We start from the raw sequence: 26,378 nt of genomic DNA on the forward strand, positions 1-26,378 counted from the left end.
GAGCAGATATTTAAAGAAGAAAGAGAAAGAAAACAAACAGTATTACTACAAAATGGCACCAAATAGCAAACATAAGCAATGAGAGAGGAAGAAAGAAACAAAGAATACGGAAAGCAATCAGACAGCAATTAATAAAATGAAAGGAGTAATTCTCACCAATCAATAACAACCCTGTATGTAAACAGTTTAAATTATCCAAATAAAAGCTATAGAGTAGTTAAATTAAAAAAATTAAAAAAAAAACGAAGTTCCAATTGTGCACTCTCTATGAGAAACTAATGTCACCTAAGAAAACACACAGACTGGCAAATTGGATAAAAATCCAAAACCCATCAGTGTGCTGTATCCAGGAAACCCATCTCACATGCAAGGATACACAAAGGCTCAAAATAAAGGGATGGAGGAAGATTTACCAAGCAAATGGAGAGCAAAAAAAAGCAGGAGTTGCAATTCTCATCTCTGATAAAATAGACTTTAAAGCAACAAAGATCAAAAGAGACAAAGAAGGCCATTACATAATGGTAAAAGGATTGATACAACAAGAAGAGCTAACGATCCTGAACATATATGGACCCAATTCAGGAGCACCCAGATACATAAGGCAAGTTCTTAATGACTTACAAAGAGACTTAGACTCCCACACAATAATAGTGGGAGACTTTAACACTCCACTGTCAATATTAGACAGATCAACTAGACAGAAAATCAACAAGGATATCCATGGCTTGAACTCAGACCTGGAGCAAGCAAACCTGATAGACATTTACAGAACTCTCCACCCCAAATCCACAGAATATACATTCTTCTCAGCACCACATCACACCTACTCAAAAATAGACCACATAATTGGAAGTAAAGCACTGCTCAACAAATGCAAAACAACTGAAATCATAACAAACAGCCTCTCAGACCATAGTGCAATCAAGTTAGAACTCAGAATACAGAAACCAACCCAGAACCGCACAGCTTCATGGAAACTGAACAACTGGCTCTTGAATGTTGACTGGGTAAACAATGAAATGAAGTCAGAAATAAAGAAGTTCTTCAAAACCAATGAGAACAAAGACACAACATGCCAGAACCTCTGGGACACATTTAAAGCAGTCTCTAGAGGAAAGTATATAGCAATAAGTGACCATATGAGGAAAATGGAGAGATCCAAAATTGACACCTTATCGTCAAAATTGAAAGAGCTAGAGGAGCAAGATCAAAAAAACTCAAAACCCAGCAGAAGACAAGAAATAACTAAGATCAGGGCTGAACTGAAGGAGATTGAGACACGAAAAACCCTTCAAAAAATCAATAAATCCAAGAGCTGGTTTTTTGAAAAGATCAACAAAATAGACAGACCACTAGCCAGACTGATTAAAAAGAAAAGAGGGAACAACCAAATAGATGCAATAAAAAATGATAAAGGGGAAATCACCACAGATTCCACAGAAATTCAAACCATCATCAGAGAATATTACAAACAACTCTATGCACATAAACTAGTAAACCTGGAAGAAATGGATAAATTCCTGGACTCCTGCATCCTCCCAAGCCGAAACCAGGAGGAAGCTGAAACTATGAATAGACCAATAACAAGGTCAGAAGTCGAGGCAGCAATTAAGAGCCTACCACATAAAAAAAGCCCAGGTCCAGACGGGTTCACAGCCGAATTCTACCAGACACACAAAGAGGAGCTGGTACCATTCCTTCTAAAACTATTTCAAACAATCCAAAAAGAGGGAATACTTCCCAAATCATTTTATGAGACCAACATCATTCTGATACCAAAACCTGGCAGAGACCCAACAAGAAAAGAAAACTTCAGGCCAATATCCATGATGAACATAGATGCAAAAATTTTCAATAAAATATTGGCAAGCCGAATGCAACAGCAAATCAAAAAACTTATTCACCATGATCAAGTAGGATTCATCCCGCGGATGCAAGGCTGGTTCAACATATGCAAGTCTATCAACGTAATTCACCACATAAACAGAACCAAAAACAAAAACCACATGATTATCTCAATTGACGCAGAGAAGGCATTTGACAAAATTCAACAGCCCTTTATGCTAAAAACCCTCAATAAACTCGGTATTGATGGAACATATCTCAAAGTAATAAAAGCTATTTATGACAAACCAACAGCCAATATCATACTGAATGGGCAAAAACTGGAAGCATTCCCTTTGAAATCTGGCACTAGACAAGGATGCCCTCTTTCTCCACTCCTATTCAATATAGTACTGGAAGTTCTAGCCTGAGCAATCAGGCAAGAAAAAGAAATAAAGGGTATTCAAATAGGAAAGGAGGAAGCCAAATCGTCTCTGTTTGCAGACGACATGATAGTATACCTAGAAGACCCCATCACCTCAGCCCAAAAACTCCTGAAACTGATAAGCAACTTCAGCAAAGTCTCAGGATATAAAATCAATGTGCAAAAATCACAAGCATTCCTATACACCAATAACAGACTTAAAGAAAGCCCAAACAAGAGCGAACTGCCATTCACAATTGCTACAAAAAGAATAAAATACCTTGGAATACAACTCACAAGGAACGTAAGGGACCTCTTCAAGGAGAACTGCAAACCGCTGCTCAATGAAATCAGAGAGGACACAAACAGATGGAGAAACATTCCATGTTCATGGTTAGGAAGAATTAACATCATGAAAATGGCTATACTGCCAAAAGTAATTTACAGAATCAACGCTATCCCCATCAAGCTACCATTGACTTTCTTCACAGAACTGGAAAAAACAACCATGAACTTCATATGGAACCAAAAGAGAGCCCGCATAGCCAAGTCAATTCTAAGCAAAAAGAACACAGCGGGGGGCATCACACTACCGGATTTCAAACTATACTACAAGGCTACAGTAATCAAAACAGCATGGTACTGGTACCAAAACAGAGATATAGACCAATGGAACAAAACAGAGGCACCGGAGGCAACACAACATATCTACAACTATACAATCTTTGATAAACCTGACAAAAACAAGAAAGGGGGAAGGGATGCCCTGTTTAACAAACGGTGTTGGGAAAACTGGCTAGCCATGTGCAGAAAGCAGAAACTGGACCCCTTCCTGACACCTTACACTAAAATTAACTCCAGATGGATTAAAGACTTAAACATAAGACCTTGCACCATAAAAACCCTAGAAGGAAATCTAGGCAAAACTATCCAGGACATAGGAGTAGGCAAGGACTTCATGAACAAAACACCAAAAGCATTGGCAACAAAAGCCAAAATAGACAAATGGGACCTAATGAAACTCCACAGCTTCTGCACGGCAAAAGAAACAATCACTAGAGTGGATCGGCAACCAAGAGAATGGGAAAAAAATTTTGCAGTTTACCCATCTGACAAAGGGCTGATATCCAGAATTTACAAAGAACTCAAACGGATTTACAGGAAAAAAACAAACAAGCCCATTCAAAAGTGGGCAAAGGATATGAACTGACACTTTACGAAAGAAGACATATATGAGGCCAACAGTCATATGAAAAAATGCTCATCGTCACTGGTCATCAGAGAGATGCAAATCAAAACCACATTGAGATACCATCTCATGCCAGTTAGAATGGCGATCATTAAAAAATCTGGAGACAACAGATGCTGGAGAGGATGTGGAGAAAAAGGAACACTTTTACACTGTTGGTGGGAGTGTAAATTAGTTCAACCATTGTGGAAGACAGTGTGGCGATTCCTCAAGGCCTTAGATATAGAAATTCCATTTGACCCAGCAATCCCATCACTGGGTATATATCCAAAAGTCTATAAATCATTCTACTATAAGGACACATGTACACGAATGTTCATTGCAGCACTGTTTACAATAGCAAAGACCTGGAATCAACCCAAATGCCCATTGATAATAGACTGGATTGGAAAAATGTGGCACATATACACCATGGAATATTATGCAGCAATCAGAAATGATGAGTTTGTGTCGTTTGTAGGGACATGGATGAATCTGGAGAACGTCATCCTCAGCAAACTGACACAAGAACAGAAAATGAAACACCGCATATTCTCACTCATAGGCGGGTGATGAAAAATGAGAACACATGGACACAGAATGGGGAGTACTAAACACTGTGGTCTATTGGGGGGAAAAGGGGAGGGCCAGTGGGAGGGGGAGGTGGGGAGGGATAGCCTGGGGAGAAATGCCAAATGTGGGTGAAGGGGAGAAGGAAAGCAAAGCACACTGCCATGTGTGTTCCTACGCAACTGTCTTGCATGCTCTGCTCATGTACCCCAAAACCTGAAATCCAATAAAAAATTAAAAAAAAAAAAGAAAGCAAACATAGACTGAAAATGAAGAAAATGGATAACAATAATCCCCACAAACGAAAACCAAAGGTGTGCAAATGTAGCTACACTTACATTAGATACAATAAACTTCAAGTATAAAAATATAGAACAAAGAAAGTTATGTAATGATAAAGCAATCTGTTAAACAAAAGGTATAACAATTATAAATATATAATTTGAATATATGTATTTAAATTATATGTTTAAAGTAAATTATGTATTAAATTATATATAAATATATATATTATAAATATGTAATTTGAATATATGTATTCAAAACTGGAGCTCCCAGATATAAAAAGCAAATATTAGAGATAGAGTGATGGACTCCAAACAACAAAATCAATGGATTTCAACACCATATTTTCAGCATTATACAGATCACTGAGACAGCAAATTCATATAGGGGAATCTAATTTAAACTATACTATAGATCAAATGGACCTAGCAGACATTTGCAGAACATTTCATTGAGAAGCTTCAGAATAGACATTCTTATTACCATGTAGAACATTCTCCAAAATAGAAGACCATTTGTTAGTCCATAAAGCCGTATCAACAAAGATTTAAAAATCAAGTTATGTCAAATATGTGCACAGACTACAACAGAATAAAACTAAAATCAATAAAATAGGGAAGTTTCAAAACCATACACATGCATGAAAATTAAATAAAGTATTTCTGAATTACAATTTGGTCAAGAAAAAAATTAAGGAGAAAATTAAGAAAAAAGCAAAAGATTTATTAAAACAAATAAAAATGGAAATACAAAATATCCAAACCCATGGAATATGGCAAAAGCAGTGCTAAGAAGAAAGTTTGTATCAATAAATGCTTACATCAAAAAAGTAAAAATATTTCAAATGAACAACCTAATTATGCATCTCAAGGAATTAGAAAAACAAGAAGAAACAAAACCCTAAATTAGTAGAAAAAATAATTAAAAATCAGAGCAGAACTAAATGAAGGAGATGGCCAAGTGCAGTGGCTCAAGCCTTAATCATAGCACTTTGAGAGGCTGAAGTGGGAGGATTGCTGAGCCCAGGAGTTCAAGATCAGCCTGGGCAAATGGCAAAACCTTTCTCTACTAAAAATACAAAATTTCCTGGGTGTTGTGGTGTACACTTGTAGTCTGAGCTACTTTGGAAACTATGGCAGGAGAATCACTTAAACCCTGGAGGCAGAGACTTCTGTGAGCCCAGATTGCACCACTGCACTCCAGCCTAGTGACAGGGAAAGACCCTGTCTCCAGAAACATGAGAGAAAGAGAGAAAAAAGACTAAAACAATAAAAACCAAAAGATCAACAAAACATAATGTGGGATTTTTGTAAAGGTAGAACAAATTGACAATTGTTGCCTAGACTAAGAAAGAAAGAGAAGACCCAAGAATATAAATTCAGAAATGAAAAAGGAGAAATTATAACAGACACCACAGAAATACAAAGGATCATTAGAGACTATTATGAACATTACAACACACAAACAAATTCTAAAACCTAAAAGATATGGACAAATTCCTGGACACATATAACTTTCCCAGGTTGAATCAGGAAGAAATAGAAAATCTGAACAGACTGAATAAGTAACAAGTAACAAGACTGAATCAGTAATAAAAGTATCCCAACAACAACAAAAACCCAGAACTATATGGCTTTACCACTGAATTCAAACAAACTTATAAGAAAAATGACTATCAATTCTTCTTAAAACATTCTTAGAAAATGAAATAAAGGAAAAATTTCCTAACTCATTATGTAAGGAAAGAATTGCCAAGATACCAAAACTAGACAAAGATACAAAAAAAGTACAAGCCAATATCCCTAATGAACATAGATGTAAAAGGCCTCAAAAAATACCACAAGCTAAATTCAATTACATACCAACAGATAATACACCATGATCAAGTAGGATTAATGCCAGTGATGTAAGGACAGTTCAGCACATGGAAATCAATAAATGCTATACACCATATCAATAGAATAAAGGAAAAAAATCATATGAGAATCTCAAGAGATGCAAAAATGAGTTTAATAAAATTCAAGTCCTTTCTTGATAAAAGTGCATAACAATGTGTGTATAAAAGGAGAATAACTCAAAACAATAAAGATCATATATTACAAACTCACAGCTAACAACATACTGACTGGAGAAAAATTGAAAAGAATCAACCTAAGTGTGTATCAAAATATAAATGTATAAAGAAAATGTGACATATACACAATGAAATATTAAATATTCAGCCAGAAAAAGAACAAAATCCTGTCATTTGGAGAAACAGATGAGCCTAAAGGAAATTGTGTTAAACAAACTAAGCCTAGCACAGAAGGACAAATATTGTATGTTCTCACTAAAATACAGAAGCTAAAACTGTTGAACTACGGAGGAAGAAAGTTGAATGGTGGTTATCAGAGAATGGAAAGAATAAGGAAGAAAGTGAGAATGAAGAGAAGTTGGTTGATGTGTACAGAAATACAGTTAGATAGAAAAAACAAGTTCTAGTGTTTTTACCACACTAGGGTGATTATATAGTCATCAGTAATTTACTGTGTATTACAAAATAGCTAGAAAAAAAATTTAGAATCTTTTCAATCCCCAACAATGATAGGCTTGAATTGATGGATATCCCAAGTATCCTGATTCAGTTACCACACATTGTAAGCATGTACCAAAATATCATGTTTCCTATGCATATGTATAATTTGTAAGTATAAATAAAAGTGAAACTAGCAGATTGAATTTATCTGTCAAATATATTATACACCATGACTATGAGATATTTATCCCAGAAGCATAAGAGTATTTCAACATATAAAAACGAATACATAAAAAAACCCATACACATAAAAACTAATAACCTAATACCTTAGTGACATGAAGGATTAAAAGAAATGGCCATCTCAATGCAGAAAGCTATTTGACAAAATTCAACATGCTTTTATATTACCAATACTTAGCAAATGGGAATACAAGAAATTTCTTCAACCTACCAAAGAACATTATAAAAGACCCATAACTAGCGTCACACTAGATGGTGAAGGCTAATAGATTATTATCTCCTAAAATCAGAATAAGAGAATGATAGCCACTTTCACTATTGCTACTCAACTTTATACCAGATATGCTAGCCAGAAGCCAGAACAAATGGGCAAAAAAACAAAATAAAAGTCATCCAAATTGTAAAGAAAGAAATGAAACTCTTTTAATTTTAATGGAAAATGATTATGCATACACATACACATGGACAAATGTATATACTACATATACATATAGATGTATACATAGATATATACATATATGCATATATGCATACATATATATGTAAAATTCTAAAGTATCCCCATACATATACACAAGTACACACAATTATAAGTGCCAAAAATAAAGAAATAAATAAATAAATTCCGCAAACTTGCAAGGTACAAAGTTAACAAAAAAAATTGATTGTGTTGTTATATAGTAGCAGTGAACAATCCCAACAGAAGTTAAGATCAATTTTATTTATAATAAAATCTAAAGAATAAAATACCTAAATAAATGCAAGACCTGTACACTGAAAGCTATGAAACATTCCTTAAATAAATTAAAAAAAATACCTAAGTAAATGAAAAGATTCTCTGCATTTACATATTGGAAGATTAACTATGGTATATGTGTCAGTACTCCTCAAAGTAAACTATACATTCAATGAAATCTCTATCAAATTCCCAATAGCCATTTTTTCTTTTCTTCTTTTCAGAAATGGAAAAACTGATCGCAAATTCATATAGAACACCAGGTACCTCATAGAGTCAAAAAATTTTTGAGAAAGAGCAATAAAGTTTGAGGATTCACACTTCTCAATTTTAAAATATACTACAAGTCTACCAAAATTGAAACAGTGTGGTACTAGCATATAGAACCTAGAAATAAACCTATATATTTGGGGATCCCAAGATGGCTGAATGAGAGGCAGCTCTGGCAAGCAGCTCCCAGTGACAGAGATGCAGAAACGGAGGGGTCTCTGCAATTCCAAATGAGATACCAGGTTCATTTGGCGGGTCTAGTTGGACGGTGGGTATAAACCAAATAGGGCAAATTGAGACAAGGCGGGGCACTGCCCCACCCAGGAGGTGCATGCAACTGACTGGAGGACTAGGGGATCTCCCACTGTGGGACTTAAGTTCAGATACAGCTCTCCACCCAAGCCCTCTACAACCCACAGATCAGGAGATCTTCACCAGGCTGAAAAGCCTCAGCAAGCTGCCTGAACAGGGCAGAACAGCAACTCTGGCCAGACCTGGTGCTGTCAGCATAGATCTAGGCAGAAGCCCCGGCAGGTGTGAAAGCCAGAAAGCCGGCTGGATGGATCTACCCTCCCCCCAGAGGGAAGGGGAACTGGAAAACAGGGAAACAGCCCATACAGCAGGATGGGTGTTCTCCGTTCACCCGCACAAAGTCCAGCAGACTCAAAAAAACTCCCATGCCAGAGTTTCACACCTAGACAGCAACCAGGAATGATTCAGCTTTGTGGGGGAAGGGGCAGTGGCCATTGCAGAAGCCGGCCTAATTAATTTTGGCAGGAGTGCCAAGATCAATCAATAAGCAAAAAATAATCTCTTCAACAAATAGTGCTCAGAAAATGATATTCAATTGCATAAAATTGAAGCTGGACACCCACTTTACACTATACACTAAAAGTAACTTAAAGTGATTTATATATAAACAATAAAGCTTTCAGAGTAAAACACAGCGGTAAGTTACATTTTATGGATCTTGTTCTGGCAATAGATTTTTAGATCAGAAACCAAAAGCATAAGCAATGAAACAATTTGTAAAAAGCTACATTTGACTTTACAAAAAATAAAAATGTTTGTGTATTAAAGGACAATATAAAAAAAATGAAAAGACAACCAGCAGGGTGGAAGAAAATATTGGTAAGTCAGATGCTAATAAGTGTCTAATATCCAGAATATATGAACAACATTTAAAATTCAACAACAACCAAAAAAATGCCCAATTGAGAGATGGACAAAATACTTAAATAGACATTTCTCCATAGAAGGTATTAAAATGGCCAACCAACACACAAAATGATGTTCAGCACCTTTAGCCATTAGGAAAATGTATACCAAAATCGTATTGAGATACCATTTCACAATCACTAAAATGGTGATAAAAAAAAAAGAAAGAAAAGAAAAACGAAAGGCAGGGCACCATGGCTCATGCCTGTAATCCCAGCAATTTTGGAGGCTAAGGCAGGCAGATCACAAGGTCAAGAGATGGAGACCATCCTGACCAACATGGTGAAACTCCATCTCTATTAAAAATACAAAAATTAGCTTGGCATGATGGTGTACACCTGTAGTCCCATCTACTTTGGAATTTGAAGCAGGAGAATCACTTGAACTCAGGAGGTGGAGGTTGCAGTGAGCCAAGATCTCACCACTGCATTCCAGCCTGGTGACAGAGTGAGATTCTCTTTAAAAAAAAAAAAAAGTAGAGAAAAAAGAAATAAAAATAAAAATAACAAATGATAAGAATGTGTACAATTGGAAATCTCTTGCATTGATAGTGGATATAGAAAATTCTGCATCTATTATGGAAAATAGTGATTCTTAACCAGCTTAACATGGAATTATCACATAATACATAATCAAAATAACTGAGAAGAGACATTTAGACAAATATGTGTACACAAATGCTCAGAAAAGCTCAAAATGGCAATCCACTCAAATGTTTAGATGAATGAATAAACAAAATTTGGTGTATATATACATAGCACAATATCGTTTAGCCATAAAAAGGAACAATGTCCCCATACATGGTACAACTTGGATGAATCTCAGAAGCATTATGCTAAGAGAAAGAAAAGTGACACAAAAAAATTACAAATTGGATGATTTCATGGATATTATATGTTTTGAATGGGTAAATCTATAGAGAGTAGAAAGCAGATTAGTAGATACCAGAAGCTTGGCTGAGGGAGGAATGAGAATTCATTGTTTAATGAGTATGAGTTCTTTTTGAGGGTGATGAAAATGTCTTACAACTACAAAGAAGTATTGTTGCAGAACACAGCACATTTACAAAATGCCACTGATTTGTACATTCTAAAATGGTTAATCTTACGTAACAGGAAATTTAATCCTCAACCCTACAGAAAATGGAAAAAAAAGATATATGTAGTAAGATCAGTATATATAGCATATAAGCCACCTACTATAAGGAAAAAATATTGAAGAATGGCATTCATTTCCCCTCAAAAGCCTCAATTTCTTTAGATCCACGGTTAACCTTCACCAATTATTTCAATGAGATATTACTTCAGTGGTTGGATGTGTTCTAAAATATTTAAAAATAAGACAGGTTTTGAGAGTTTTAATAATCAAATTATAATAGTTTATTTCTAGTAATAGAAATTATTTTTATACATATCGAACTAACATCCTGCAATCTTTCTATATTTCAAAAGTTAATTTGTTGATTCTTTTGGCTTTTCTACATAGATAATCATGTTATCTCAGATTAAAGATAATTATTTCTTTCTTCTCAAATTGTATACCTTTTATTTTATTTTCTTATGTTATTGTAGGGCTTCCTCATAATGTGGAAAAATCCGTTCTTGTTATATCCTCTACGTTAGGAGGAAAACACCTAGTTTCTCGTCATTAAGTATAATGTCAGTGCAAAGATCACAAATGAAACTACCTCTTTTTTTATAACATCCCTGTGATGTTTACTTTATTAGCTACATTTTACAAATAAAATAAATAGAAGTACAAAATTAAACATTAAGTATGTTCAAGTAATATCAGTTGGTCATATCTATACTCAATATCTATGTCTCAGTAGTGATAAACTGATTATCTGAAATGTTTATCTACATTCTTTTCAACATTAAAACAATTTTAAAACATCAAATGTGGCTGGAATATATTATTATTAATATATATTTATATATGTTTGTTCATATTTAGTTGGTTAGCTGAAGAAGCATATTGGTTGATTTCAGCTGATGTCTGCCCTGAGTTAGCACATAGCATAGACGCTCCCATGCTATTTGTTAAGTACATTGAATCCCTCACCATTGCAAAAAATGAAATGCTTTTTATCCATTAACAATTAGTTTTTTAAGATCTCAAATTAGTGACCTAACATTATACCCAGAAGAACTAAAGAAGCAAGAGCAAACTAACCCCAAAGCTAGCAGAAGTCAAGAAATAACCAATATTAGAGCTGAACTAAAAGAAACTGAGATGTGAAAAATTATACAAGAGAACAACAAATCCAGGGGTCGTTCTTTGAAAGAACTAATAGGATAAACTGTTAGCTAGACTAATAAAGAAAGAAAAAGGGAGAAGATTCAAATAAACACAATCAGGGATGACTGATTGTCACCAACCCCACAGCAGAGGAAAAAACCCCAGAGACATTACAAACACATCTAGGCACACAAACTGGAAGCCCAGGGGAAATGGATAAATTACTGGATGCATACAGCCTCCCAATACTGAACCAGGAAGAAATTAAATTCCAGAACAGATCAATAATGAGCTCTGAAATTAAATTCTTCATAAAAAGCCTACTAACCAAAAAAACTAGGACCAAATAGATTTACAGATAAATTCTACCAGATGCATAAAGAAGAGCTGGTACCAAATCTATTTTAATTATTCCAAAAAACTGGGGGAAAAGGACTCCTCCCTAACTCAGTCATCAGGATGAAGTCAATATTATCCTGTTACCAAAGGCTAGCAGAGACACAACAACAGCAACAAAAATCTTCAGGTCAATATTTTTAATGAACATGGACTCTAAATTCCTTAACAAAATATTTGCATACAAAATCCAGCAGTACATCAAAAGCTAATCCACTACAATCAAGTAGGCTTCATCCTCAGGATGCAAGGTTGGATCAACATAAACAAATCAATAAATGTGATTAATCACATAAACAGAACAAAAACTACATGATTATCTCAATAGATGCAGAAAGAGCTCTTTATAAAATTTAACATCCTTCATGTTAAAACCCTCAATAAGCTGGGCATTTAAGGAGCGTACTTCAAAATAATAAGAGCCTTCTATGACAAACCCACAGCCATGATCATACTGAATGAGTAAAAGTTGGAAGCATTCCTCTGGAAAACCAGAACAAGACAAGGATGCTCTCTCTCACCACTATTATTCAACACAGTACTCAAATTCCTGTCCAGAGCACTCAGGCCAGAGAATAAAGAGAGGAAGTCAAACTATCCCTGTTTGCAAGTGACAATTCTATACCTAGAAAATACTATAGGCTTGGCCCAAAAAGCTCCTCGATCTTGTAAACAACTTCAACAAAGTTTCAGTTTGTTGAACAGTTTCAAACTATGTTGATTGTAAAATCAACATATACTATATGCCAACAACATCCAAGCTGAGACTCAAATCTGGAACACAATCCCATTTGCAGTTACCACAAAAAAAATGAAATGCCTAAGAATATAGGTAGCCAGAGAGGTTAATAATCTCTACCACAAGAATTAGAAATCACTTCATAAAGAAATCAGAGAAGAAACAAACAAATGGAAAATCACCTTGGGCTCGTGGATAAAAAAGATCTATATCTTTAAAATGACTATGCTGACCAAAGCAATTTACAGATTCAATGCAATTCCTCTCAAACTACCAATGACATTCTTCATATAGTTAGAAATTTTTTTTTTTAATTTATGAAACCAAAAACATAGCCCAAATTGCGAAGACATCCTAAGCAAAATAACAAAGCTAGAGACATTGTGTTATTCAACTTTAAACTATATTACAAGGTGACAGTAACCAAAACGGCATGGTAATGGTTAAAATAAAATAGACACATTGACCAATGGAACAGAATGTAGAGCCCAGAAATACTGCTTCAGAACTACAACCATCTGACATTCAACAAAGCTGACAAAAACAAGCAATGGAAAAAAAGAACTCTTTGTTCAATAAATGGTGCTAGGATAACTAGCTAGCCACATTCAGAAGAATTAAACTGGGCCAATTTCTTACACCATATACAAAAATCTGCTTAAGAAATATTCAAAATTTAATTTTAAAACCCAAAACTATAAAAAACTTGGGAGAAAATTTAGGATATAACATTCTGGACATAGGACATGGCAAAGATTTCATGACAAAGGGGTCAAAAGAATTTCAACAAAAGCAAAAATTGACCATGAGACCTAACCTAAAGTGCTTTCACATAGCAAAATAAACTATCAATAGAGTAACAGACAATCTACAGAATGAGAGAAAAAATTTGCAAACTATGCATCTGATAAGGGACTAATATTTAGAATTTGTAAGAAAGTTAAACGAATTTACAAGAAAAAGCAAACAATCCTACTAAAATGCAGTCAAAGGATGTAAAGAGACATATATGCAGCCAACAAGCATATGAGAAAATGTTCAGCTTCACTGTTAGAAAGATACGAATTAAAACCACATGAGATAGCTTCTCACACCAGTCAGAACAACTACTATTAAAAAGTCAAAAAACAAGCGATGAGGTTATGGAGAAAAGAGAATGCTTATACACTGCTGGTGGGAATGCAGATTAGTTCAGCCATTGTGGCAAACAGTATGGCAATTTCTCTAAAAACTTACAACAAATTTATCATTTGATGCAGCAATCCCATTATTGGGTATACAACCAAAGGAATATAATTCATTCTACCACAAACACTCATGTACATATATGTGTATTGTAGCACTATTCACAATAGCCAAGACATGGAATCAACCTAAACACCCATCAAACAGTAGACTGGCTGAAAAAAATGTGGTACATATACAACATAAAATACTATCCATACACAATAAAAGAATAAGATAATGTCCTTTGTAGCAACATGAACAGAGCTGAAGACCATTATCCTAAGCAAATTAGCACAAGACCAGGAAAGCAAATACTGTACGTTCTCATTTGTAAGTGGGGTCTAAAAAAGGAGAACACAAGGACACAAAGAGGGGAACAAGAGACACCATGTTCTACTTGAAGGGTGACAGGAAGTGTAGGATTTTTAAAAATATCTATTAGGTACTATGCTTATTACTTTAGTGACTAACCTGTATAACAAACCCCATGACACACAGTTTACCTATATAACAATCCTGTACATGTATCTCTAAATTTCAAGTAAAAGTCAAAAAAAAAAAAAAAAAGAAAAAGAAAAAGAGAAAAGAATTGGGGGGTGAGGGATAGAATACTAAAGTGAAAACATAAATTTATAAACACCATGTTTGATGAAATCCTAATTTGTGAATATATCAGAAAGAACTGTGATCAAGATGCTAACCTATATGTTAAGATTATGAATCTTTTCTCTTTCATCATTGTTTATGCTAAGGTTAAGAATGTATAATTAAGTTTTCCACAAAGGTTAAGTATGAAAATAGAATTGAGTAATGACATTGCATCTTTTCTAATAGAAAATGAATTGACTATGAGTTTTTAATTTACCTCTTTGGTTTTGTTTTGCCTTGTACCAGTTCAGCATTTCTTTTTATGATAATTTGCTAAGTGATACCTTGTGACTGAGGAGTGCATTGCTTTATGTTTCTGACATGATTCTTTGACTTACTCATGAAACAAACAAGGAAATAAGCTATTTTCCTTTGATTTTAGAATTAGATATTACAGAAGAATGGCATGTGTTATATTTTAAAGGATGCTGGGTAATAAAATTTAAAGCATCATAAAACAGCATTAGGCATTTGGTTAGAACCATGTGTACTCAGGCACAACCTGGTCAGTTGATTTTTAAATAGAAAACAAAAATCTTGGGCACACAAGACCACTCTATAGGCCCATCAGAGTCCTGCAGCTGTGGCCTGTGTGAGATGAAAGCTCTCCTAGAATTACTTAAGATAGGCAACAGTTGGTATGACTACGGACGAGTCGATTTTCCTGCTAGCTCTCTTTATGAACCTTTGTAAAATACACTCTTCTGTTAGTCTGAAATGTGAATAAGAAAAGCTTATGTTTCTAGATGAGACAGGAAATATATCTACTATTTCCTGAGATTGTTTTACTTATAAATGACAATAAGAAGATTTATTCTGTATTTTCCTACATAAAATCCACCAAACAGCAACATCATGATGAAAAAAATTCTCTACATCTTTTCAATCTATTTAATTTAATCATGGAATATAATTTATGTCATTGACGTTTTTTCACGATGATAGATTTTTACATTTTTATTTATAAAATCTCTCAGGAATAATTTTAGAAACTTAAGAAATATAACCAATTTTACCTCTTAGGATTATTTGAGTACCATTTAATACATTATCTTGTGAGTTCATTAAAGCATCTTCTATGATTTGTAAGGATTTTTTTTCTCAAATATTTCTGAGGAATCCTATGGAGATAATTTTCACAATTATTAGAAAAGTACATGTAATCCTTTAGACAAATACATTTTTACATTTTATTTGGTTTCTCCTTAATTTACAAATATCTTACCATTTAAGTTTTAATCTTATAAAATAACTTGTAAATACCAAATTATTTAACATTTATGTGTTCTTTGCATACTTTACTGTATTTTATTTAGAACAATATATTATAACTACGTTCACATTGTCATTGCATAAATATATTTCTGAGAATTTCTTGTCTCCATTATATTTTCTAGCAGATGTGATGTGGAATATCATTATAAACTTAAGAAAAAAAGATGTTATTTCTGTTTCTTTCAAGGTTAAGTTAAATATGTACAAAAGACATGGGTTAATGAAACTGAAGAAGTGTAGATTTTTTTCATTTATCTATACACATTTTTGTGTACAACAACAGAGTATGACTAAAATTTGGTGTGTAGCTATTTCTCCACAGGAAATAGATCTCACCATACTCATTATATTAGTGTATAGTGGATCTCTATAGACAAAAAAACTGGACAATGAATATGTTTATTAAAATGTTTTGTGATACTTATTATAGTTGTTCATTTAAAATAATTTAAATATGTTTATTTGTTTATTGTATTTATTTTTATAAGACAATCAACTAGTTAGGGACTTTTCTATTATTATTATACTTTAAGTTCTGGGGTACATGTGCAGAACATGCAGGTTTCTTACATGTGTATACAGGTGCTATGGTAGTTTGCTGCACCCATCAACCCATCATGTACATTATGTATTTCTTCTAATGCAATCCCACCTGTAGCCCTCCACCAGAGGATCCAATATGTGATGTTCCCCTCCCTGCGTCCATGTGTCCTCATTGTTCAGCTCTCACTAATGAGTGAGTTTGGTTTTCTGTTCAAGTTTTAGTTTGCTGAGAATGATGGTTTCCAGCTTCATCCATGTCCCTGCAAAGAACATGAACTCATCCTTTTTATGACCACATAGTGTTCCATGGTGTATATGTACCACATTTTCTTTATCCAGTCTATCATTGATGGGCATTTCGGTTGATTCCAAGTCTCTGCTATTGCAAAAAGTGCCACAATAAACATATGTGTGCATGTGTCTTTATAGTAGAATGAATTATAATTCTTTGAGTGTATACCCAGTAATGGGATTGCTGGATCAAGTGGTATTCATAGTTGTGGATCCCTAAGGAATCACCACACTGTCTTCCACAATGGTTGAACTAATTTACACTCCCACCAACAGTGTAACAGTGTTCCTATATAAAAATGAATGTATTGTGACTTGTGAAATGTTGAAATATTACATATCAATAAAGAAGAGAGAAAGATAAAATTATTGTAGATACTTTATGAATAATGAAAAATGAAATGGGGTATTAGTCTAGCTATACTGTAGGGTTCATTTTCATACCACTTTGCATACTCAGTATTCAACACAGCACAGATTATCTAATATATGTAGTAATGCATGACTATGTACTCATAATCTATAGATTTTTCCAGTTAATCTATTTATTAATGAGAATTTATGGATTCCCTATATTCTCATCAAAATAGATTCTTCACTCGGCTTCACTTAAGAAGTAAAATTCTTGATTACTTCATTTAGCATACCTCACTATTTTAGCTCACTTTCTCTCTCTCTAAATACTGTCATGTCTTATTTTCCTGTCTTATTTCTCTCTCTGTTACCGTTTCTCTTTTGAATTTCTTCTTTCTATTTATACCTCTTTCTGTATCATCATCCAGTATTAGGGTTTCTAATACCTTTGATCTCTCCATTACAGACCTCTCCACTGAGTTGTAAATATTTTTGTATTTAATTCTGCACAAATATGTAATTGACATTTCAAGCTGACACATAGAAAAATCATAGAAAAATGTACCGATTTTATCTCTAAATTTTCTCTTTCCACATGTATAAGTGGATATGCCAATTTTCTTTCTACTCAATCCCATAAACAATACATCAGTTAGTACTGTCAGCTATATCTGCAAAGCATTTCAAGCATCTGATTCTGTGTCTTTATCTCACTGTTCATCAAGCCATAATCACTTCTTATCTGGAGTAGCTGTCTACCTAGTGTCTTTTCTTCTGCACTTGCTTTCCTGGTGTTTATTTTGGACACAGAAGCCAGAATAATTCTCTTAAGCTGTAAGTCAAATCTGGTTACTCATCTACTCAAACTTTCCAATGGCTTCCTGTCTCTGTAAGTGAAAAATTCTAAAGTCTTCATTTTGGCTTCCAAAGTTCTACATGTTCTAGGCTCCTATCACCTTTCTTGAGTCATTCCTTGTTAGTCTCCTTTAGATATTCTGCTTCAGCTAAACTGGATTGCATTCTGTTTCTTCCATTAAAAGGATGCATTTTGTTTCTTTCAGTAAAAGGATGTTCCTGCCTCAAGGTTTTTTATTTAAACACTGTCCTATCACTACTTGTCTTCTCCAAGTACATGCATGGCTCACCATTTTCAGGTTTTACTCAAGTTTTAGTTACTCATAGATGCTTTAACTAATCATCTTATTGTATTGAAAATAAAACTAACTTCCCCAAGTCCAGAAATCCCATGTATATATATATAGCTTATGTCTATTTCATAGTGCTTTTCTCTTTGGCATTTGTTCATTTGTTCCTTTCTTTATTCATTCATTTATTTGTTTTCTTTGTCTTCGCACAGACTATAAACTCCATAACAGCAAGGGGTTTTGTCTGTATGCTAAACTGCATATACTAAGTACCTAGTATTCAATATATAGTAGATTATGTGATATTTATGGAATAAATAAATTAGTGGAACTTATTGTGTATAATATTCTAATTATAAAAGTAAATTTCTTTTGTATCATATCAGACACTGCTATATAATTTGCTAACTATATGGTTAGTATTTTTATTTTGTATTTTTGCCTAGTTGCAAATTTTCTGAGAGAAAGAGCTATCTTATTCATTTTTATGTTTTCACTACAATACTGGGCCACATTACTGGAACTTAATAGATATTTATAAAGTGAGTTGGTGGCATGAAATTAAAACTGAAGGTTAGCAGAGGTAAAAGTATTTTAGTGTTGACTAGATACATATGTGCTAGTGAGCAAATGCTAAAAAGTAATTGATTTAGGTAGTATCAAGAGACAATTTTTTTCCAGATATATATAATAATACACAATTATTTCTTCAGCTTACATGGCCACTTTGAGAGAAGTGAATGTATCACCTTGGTGTTTACTCTTACCTACTGTTACAGAAATTGCTATGTGAATTAAACATGTAGCCAGGTGTAGAATGTCAAATAAATTCACAAATATCACTTGTTTCCTGCCTACCAAGTAACACTTGTCCTTCCTTTCTATTCTTCATCACAAGTATAGAGGACAGCAATGTATTGTGGCCCCACACATTTTTACTTTCAAGGCACACCTCTGCCTAATCTATTAGGGATCATGAGTACCCCTGGGTATCATCATCTTCATGTAAAACTACTGCCCTTTCGGTTTTATTGCTGTTTCTGGCAAAAAGACCATTGCTCGTGGGGGGTCCCCCTATGTCTTCCTCTGGGGACACGTACTCCTTTGGTGAGTATTACTATGTTTGCTCAATACCACTTATACATTTTTTGGCCCTGCAGCTAAGGAGGTGCCACAACTAAAGGCTTTGATTGATGAGTTAAGGAGAAATGCCTCTTTCCTATTTTGAGGATGCCCTGTTATTACGTTTCAGTCCCTCATGGGTTTAGAAAAGTAATTTTTAAGACATAGATATTTCCCTCTTACAATCTATCACAACAAGGAACTGAAGCTGACCACTAATTGAAAACTGAGTGAGAATATTTTACTTTAATGAAAGCTAGAAGCCACTGTTGCAATGGGAAAGTGCGTGGGGACATTTGTTCTGTCTAGCAGCAGCTTGCCTTAGGATTTGATCTTACTGAGTGAGAGAATCTCATCATTTGCTCATTAGACAAAAATGATAAATTTTAAACTCTGCAAACAATGCAGATTGGGCCCAATCTAGAACCTATCTCCAATTCATAAAGTGTGTTTAATTATCCCTCTTATAAATGTCACAACTACTTTGTGAACTTGATCTCATAAGTATTATCTTCATTTCAAAGTTTGTTTGATGTTCCGAGCATTGAAGTGATAACTCTAGAGTAAATACTTAGTGATAGACTATAATCTCGACTTTCTATATAAATATATATAATTGCATTATTCTTTCACAAGAACCCTAGGAGATAATGCAAGAAAAATATACTGAATGTTACAACAAATAATGTCATGATAATTACTTCATTCCATAAATTGACTTAAAAATTTATTATCAGTCTGAGTTTTGAATAACATTAAACATTAGAAATGTATTTAGAATGGGCAATTTAAAATATGTATTAGAGTTCCTAGCATAATTTCAGCACAAAGTTTTTTAGTACAGTTTAATTCCTGATAAAGATTATTTTTAAAAAAAGATTGCTTTTACTTAAAAGCATTTACCAAAAAGATAATAATCTCAGAATATGTGTAAAATAGAAGATACTTCTTAAATTTTAAATATCAATGGAGCAGATAGGAAATATGTAGAATATCATAAGAACCACCTGTTCTAATAAGGAGCAATGTGCTTCCAGGTGGAAAATCAGGACTAATTTCACTCAGGGGTACTATTCACATAAGAAATGGTGCTCCTGGGAGCAGGAGAGGGGAGCAGGATAAGTAGGACTGATATTAAGAGCACTGATACACAGAAAATTAATAAGACATTGAATGGGGTAAAATTAAAAGTAATTTGAAAGTGCAACTTGATTGAGGAATGAACTATAAAGGACTCATGGGAAGGAAAATCAAAACATGAGAAAATGATACATGAAGCTAGAATACAATTCAAAAGCCAGATGTGAAATGAACACATGGATGTAATGGGAGACATTTCCTGAGGCTGCATGCAGCATAGCCACAGCTGCTTGTTTAAGTTCTCATTAGCTTGTACCAGAAGACCCAGTGACGACCATGGTTCTCCGTGGCTTAACCAATTTAATTCAGGCAAATAAGAGTTGTCTGTCACTTTTATTGTTCTTTTGAGACAGAATTATAGCTGCAAAGAAAAAGAATAATTTCTTTACTTATTCAAACTTATTATGTATATGAGCATGAGTTGAAAATATTTAATTATATCAGTCCAATAGGAAAATCTGACAAATTGTAATAGGACATTTCCATGGTGAATGATATCCTTCCACTCCAGCTCTAATTCTCAAAAGGAATCTTTAATACTTCCATCTCCCCAACTAGAAATCACTCTTCTAAGCTATTTGATATATATTTACATTTATACAAAATTTCAAAATATTTAATTATTATTATTATTTTTGAACAGTTTCGCTCTAGTTGACCAGGCTGTAGTGCAATGGTGTGGTCTCAGCTCACTGCAACCTCCACCTTCCAGGTTCAAGTGATTCTCCTGCCTCAGCCTCCTGAGTTGCTGTGATTACAGGCATGCGCCACCATGACCAGCTAATTTTGTATTTTTAGTAGAGATGGGGTTTCTCCATATTGCTCAGGCTGGTCTCAAACTCCCAACCTCAGGTGATCCACCTGCCTTGGCCTCCAAAAGTGCTGGGATTATAGGCATGAGCCACTGTGCCTGGCTCTAAAATATTTAATATTTTAAGAGTACTACAAGTATCCCATTCGCTATGCTACTTGGGGTACATATAGTATACAAACGTGTATTTCCTATCAAAATCTTAAAATATGGTGGACTTACCATTATCTTCCTAATCCATGGTTGGCTCTGAAATACTGCATATCTTATATGGATGATTGCGAACAGCCTGAACAGCTTACTCTTCCCAGCAATATTGCCCCATTGTGGTCCACCTACTAATAGGCTAAATATTTGTATTATAGTATTGTTTATGTCACCCTTTGTGAGGAAAATGCTCTTTAGTCAAGAGTAGGCTGAGGCAGCCTTCTGGAGCAGCATGACTCAGTGGGTTTTGAATGCAGGCACAAAACCCTGTACGTTATTTAACTACGCCATGGGAGGTGCATTAGGTGATCACCCACGTGAGCTTGTGACTGGCTCTGAGCCACTATTGTCTGTAAAAGGTATAATAAAAGCTGTACTGATAGCTCACTCATGCCCAGAGAGAGTGTAAAGCCATATCCAAATCATCTACAATTCCTCAAGTGTTTTTCCAGGTACCTGCCACTCACCTACCAACTCCCCTCAGACTTCAGAACCTGACAATTGGTATCACAGGATCCTGAAGTGAGCGAGCTTTCATTCCCTGCTGATTCTGGGTCACCGATGTGTCTGCAACATAGGTTGTGGTACCTGGTGGCAGCCATGCTGGTCGGATGGGCTTTGGCGGAAACCTGGGTGGTGGTAGATGGGTCCCCTGCAAGCATGGAGAAAGTGCTGAGGCAGCTGGAAGCACAGAACTTGGAGAGGGAGTTAGCTTTTGCCAGAAGAGTTGGATAGGTGTTTTTGACTGTGCTACAAGAAGCACACACCCAGTCCCTGAGAGATGCAGTGCAGTTAAGGGCCCTCCAGGCACAGGCAGGGCATCTAGAGGCCTGGATACATAGCCCAGAAGAGCTAGAAGCTGTCCTGAATGGAGACCTCCAGACACGGGCAGGGCTCCTGGAGGCCTGGCTACAGAGCTTGGAAAAGGACTTACAAGCTGCTGTGAATACAGGCCTGGGTCCCTCCTCTCACCCAGAGACCCCCACTAGGTCTGATACTAAGGATGAAGAACCCCTATTGTGAGCTTGCCTAGTGGTCCATCAGAAGGTAGATCATGAACAGCCATTGGGGCCACAAGAATAAGCTCAGGGACTCCCCAAGGTAATGCAACTTACTTCATATTCTGCCTATACCCCAACTGAGTTGCAGGAATTAGGTAAGCATTGCTGCCAGCATCCAGGGGAACCTCTGTCTGCCTGAGTGCTTCACTTGTGGGACGAAGGAGCAGATAGTAACTCCTGTTCTGCTTCCGAGATGGAAAAGCTTGCCTCTATCATGACTCACCCCTCCCTCCATCAGTGGTTGCAGATGAGCAGGTGGTTGGTGCAAGGGCAAGGTGACCACACCCTGACTGAGTGACTATGGGAAGCCATATGGACTGTGTAGAACGACAGCAGTGAAATATCCAAAACTGAGTGAATGGCAGTTGAATGCCAATTTGGTGCAAGTCATCAGAAGATGGGTATGTGGCAGGCAGTGTTTGACCTGAATACCCGGGGGTCAGAAGATGAACAGTTCACCTCCCACATGAGGGATATTGGGTTCTGCACCCACAGATGCCTTTGCATGTGGGTGTTGGGTTCTGCACCCACAGGTGCCTTTGGCTCTCTAGCTGCTGTCTTCATTCCGTACATACAATGCTGCATACATAAAGTGTCCACTGCTATGGTGACTCTCGGGGAAGCAGAAGGCTGTCAGTGGACCAAAAGGGTCCACGTTGTAAAGAAGGGGAGGATATCCCGCCTGCAGGGGTCTCTCCCATAGAAGAAAAAGGGGCTCCAATGAGTGATACACTCACATATGTGGATAGATTTGATTTTGGCCTGGTTGACCAAGAGAAAATTGATAAGCAGCTCAATAAAATACTCTTAACTTTGAGGACACTGCTGTCTCTGGAGCAGCAGTTTCAGGGAATGCCTAAAGGGGAAAAAGGACATTGCAGCAAGACCCAGTCCCACCCGGATGCTGCAGCTCAAAGACTGCTTGCTGCAGCCATTCAGAAACATAAAGCCTATTCTGTTTAATTAGGGAGCTGGCTGAGTTGCCTGGCTTGGGAGGGACACCAGATGACTGGAGGCCTCATGAGGAATTAGTGATCCACTGGTGCCCCACCAACATATAGCAGGTGCTAGCACTGGTGGATACTGGTGCATATTGCAGCCTTGTTTATGAGAATGCAGTTGAGTTTCCCAGCAAACCTGGTTACATTGATGATTATGGAGGCCAGTCGGTGAAAGCGAAACCTGTATCTCTGCACCTTGGCATCATCTGTTTGGCTCCTCATTTATATAATGTGTATGTCTGTTCCATACTGGAATATATTCTGGGGTGGCTATCTTACACAGCCTGGCATTACAAACCATGACCAGGGGATTCAGACTAGGAGTACATGTGGTGAAGCCAGTGCTCACTGGCCTCAGGTTCTGCCACAACTCCAATCAATACCATTTGCTGTGTGGGCATATCGAGATAACTGAGACAATTAAAAACGTGGAGGAGGTGCACCCACAACCCCTATGATTCTCCAGTGTGGCCAGTTAGATAGCCTGATACAATTTGGTGGATGACAGTGGACTATCAGGAACTGAATAAAGTAACAGCCCCTTTGCATGCAGCTGTACTACCAATCATGAATTTGATAGACCATTTGACAAAGGAACTGGGAGAGTACCACTATGTAGTAGACTTGGCCAATGCATTTTTCTCAGTAGACATCGCCCCAAAGAGTCAGGAACAGTTTGCCTTCATCATGGGGGATGGGCAACAATGGACTTCTACAGTGTTGCTGCAGGGCTACGTGTATAGCCCCACCAAATGTCATGGTCTAGTTGCCAGGGACTTAGCCACTTGCCTGTGTCAAGCAGGGGTCTCCCTATTCCATCATATTGATGATTTTGGCAGCGCCCCTCTTGCAGCAACATTTGGCAGAATGTGGTTGGGCCATCAACAAATACAAAGTCCAAAGGCCTGGATTATCTGCCAAATTCTTGAGAGTTATCTGGTAGGGTGAAACAAAGGCCATCCCAGAAGTCACCATTGATAAGATTCAGGCATATCCCCGGCCCACCACAATGAAGCAGCTGCAAACTTTTGTGGGCCTCATGGGATATTGGTGGGCATTTGTGCCCTATTTAGCTTAAATGATAAAACCATTACATCGGTTAACAAAGAAGGGAGCTACCTGGGATTGAGATGATGTGGCCGAGACCACCTTCCTGGCAGCCAAGCAGGCTATTCAGAAGGCACAAATTAGGGACACTTGTTTGAGCTGGATGTGCATGTGACTACAGATGGCTTCGGTTGAGGACTGTCGCAGTGCACAGAGCACTTACTTGGGAATGCCAGTAGACTTTTAAAACTATGGAAGGGAAGTAACGTGTGGTATTCCTTGTTAAAGAAGCTGCTCTGTTTGTCACCCTTAAGGCTTGTGAGAGTGTGACAGGATGGGCTGCCATTGTCAGCAGCAGTAGCTGGATGGATGAGTTTATGGGTAACCACTCACTGGACTACGATGGCATAGCCATCCACTTTGGCAAAGTGGGGCACCTTCTTGGAGTAGTGGAGGATGCTGAGTACAAGCCCCTTAGTAGCAGAGTTGCAAGGGATGTTGGGACTTGTAGACCTAGTACAAGATAAGGCCGTGGACCCTGAGGCACCCCTAGACGCTAAGCCTTCACCATTTAAGGAAAGACATTCCCCCCATTCCTGATGGGGCATGGTACACAGTGGGTCTACCTGAGGTGCTACTGCTGCCTGTATTGCTGCTGCAGTCCAACCTAGCACTGACACCATGTGGTTGGAAACCAGGTGTGGAAAAAATAGCTAATGGGCTGAACTTAGAGAAGTATGGATGGTGATTACCCAGGAGGTGATACCTATAGTAATCTGTACCAATAGCTGGGTGATCTATCAAGGCTTAACCTTGTGGTTAACTACCTGGAAAATACAGAAGTGTCTAGTTGGCTACTGCCCCATCTGGGGCCAAGCCACGTAACAAGACATCTGGGAAACGGGACATCAGAAAGAGGCAACTATTTATCATATGTCATGCCATATGCCTTTGGCCACCCCCAGCAGTGATGAGGCGGATAGTCTGGCCAAGTTTCCATGGTTAAAGTCAATGCCTACACGAGATGTGGCCTTGTGGCTACATCAGAAATTGGGACATGCAGGGGGTAAACTGATCCAACAGATCAATAAGCATTGGGGTCTGTCCCTGCCCACATAAGACATTTGAGTGGCTTGTCAGAAATGTCTGGCATGTGCACAGGCATACCCTGGATGAAGGCAGCTGCCCAGTGTTATGCAACAAGCGACAATAGGGCGAGTGCCCTTGACCAGGTGGCAAGTAGACTACATTGGGCCCCTGGCACATGCAGAGGTGGCCAACCAACAGCACACCATCGAGTCCTGCAACACTTATGTGCCCTGTGTGGTCATCCTTTGGCTGTTGAGGGTGATAAGGGAACACATTTTACTGGACAATAGGTACAACAATGGGCACAGTAAATGGACATAAAGTGGGGATTTTATGTGCTGTACAACTTGCAAGCTGCAGGTAGAATTGAGAGATAGAATGGGTTCTTGAAGAATGGGTTATACTTGCATGTCACACTCCATCTTTGCGGGGCTAAAGTCCCAGGATGGACCTAGTGCTCTAAACTTGGAAGGAATGGCCACAGAAAGGTGGCCTGTCCCCAGTGGATGCTTTGTTATACCAGGCCATCACCCACATTTAGTTGCAGATACATACCAAGGATGACTTCCTCCAACCTGGTATGGGGATAAACGGTAACCTGTTATTGCCTGCCTCTATGCCCCTGAAGACAGGGGAACAGAAAACCTGGCTGTGGCCGTGGACCCTCTGAGCCCCCACTGCCAGTGCTTGGCCATTGTAGATCCCTGGGGGAAGGACCTACAGTATGA

This window comes from Callithrix jacchus, chromosome 14, assembly GCF_049354715.1.
Source record: "Callithrix jacchus isolate 240 chromosome 14, calJac240_pri, whole genome shotgun sequence".
NCBI classification, from domain to species: Eukaryota; Metazoa; Chordata; class Mammalia; order Primates; family Cebidae; genus Callithrix; species Callithrix jacchus.